Source organism: Meriones unguiculatus, chromosome 4, assembly GCF_030254825.1.
Source record: "Meriones unguiculatus strain TT.TT164.6M chromosome 4, Bangor_MerUng_6.1, whole genome shotgun sequence".
Taxonomy (NCBI): Eukaryota; Metazoa; Chordata; class Mammalia; order Rodentia; family Muridae; genus Meriones; species Meriones unguiculatus.
Window position 1 is genome coordinate 82,051,244 of NC_083352.1, and position 1,407 is coordinate 82,052,650.

Consider the following 1,407-nt stretch of genomic DNA (forward strand, 5'->3'; position numbering starts at 1 on the left):
TTTTTTTTTTTTTTTTTTTTTGGTTGGGGGGGGAGGAAAATGGGAGAGATTGACCCCATCTTATCTTTGGTGACAAGGGACAATTAACTCCCCAGGTGTCCTCTTTGTTTATAGCTCAGGCAGAGCCCTAGCAGCAGCAGCAGCAGCAGCAGCAAGGCATTGGGGCAGTCTGGCCCAGTGGTTAGCTTTTGTTTGTTTGTTTGAGACAGGTTTCTCTTTGTAGCCTTGGCTGTCGTGGAACTGTGTAGACCAGGCTGGCCTCAAGCTCACAGAGATCTGCCTGCCTCTGCCTCCTGAGCACTGACATTAAAGGCCTGCGCCATCACCCGGCAGCATCAGGCATCAAGCCCTCTCCCACCCTCAGCATCCATGGTTCCTTCATAGGCAACTTTTCTTCTTCCTGTCTAGTCTCGACTGATTTCCCACAGCTTTGCCTTCCCTGCAGATTTTTATCAGACCTTGAACCACAATCACTTTGAATTGCTTGTCGTCTATAGTTACATGACCATTCTCTCTTTTTTAAAAAACACCTACTTTACTGCCAAGGGCTGACACTGCAATAGCTGATCCCTTGAATAAGTAACCACAGTTGATGTTCCTACCCAGCATTTAAGAGCTGATTGCCGCTGGCCTTACAGCCATTGCAGGTGTGGCTGCTGGGTCACACGTGTGTCAGCAGGTAGCGGAGGGGAGAGAGGCTATGTCTCAGTGTTCTGACCTGTGAATATCTGAGGAAAGCTGACAGTCCCTGAAAAACACAGAGCCTGAGAGGACCCCCAGGGTGGCGTCGGGTGGGGCTCAGACAGGGAGGTAGCTTGAGACGACCACCAGTGTGGTGCCAGGCAAGCCCAGATGGGCTCCCAGGATGGGGAGCAAGCTGCAGAACAGAAGAACCCTGCCTGGGACAGCTGGCCCTGGGTGGGAATGAGCTGGAGACAGATGACCTTTGCAAGGGGCCACCTGGGTGGGCGGGGCGAAGATCGAGCCAGATACAATCACCAGACTCGTGCCATAAAGCTACCCTTAGATGACCACCAGCTTAGTGCCACAAGGCCTGGGGGTGGGAGGGCAGACCATGCCCGAGATGCCATAATGCATGAGTGGGGTACAGAAATCCTCAGACCACTCCTGAGGCCTGAGACCCCGGGCACTACTAAGAGGAGCAAGTAAGTAATAAAGAAATGGAAGAGAAACAGAAGGATGTGAGCGAAATGAAGAGAGGCAGAACTGGAGACTCAAGGGTAATGAGGAACAGCCTTATGTGAGTAGCCAGTGATGCCACTTGGTACCATGAGAGGGTCCTGGCCTGTCCTGCCACCGCGGGCCACGTCTGGGTTCATGGCCCTGCAGCAGCCATGGTGGTCTGTTACCACCAACATCCCTGGTCTGGGTTGCTGATGTCTGAGG

The 1,407-nt window shown here is 52.9% G+C and overlaps 1 pseudogene; it reads left to right on the forward strand.

Annotated features, from left to right (window-relative positions):
- The first annotated feature begins 622 nt into the window (after positions 1–622).
- On the forward strand, positions 623–746 carry LOC132653865 (small nucleolar RNA SNORA17; annotated as a pseudogene).
- The last annotated feature ends 661 nt before the right edge of the window (positions 747–1,407 follow it).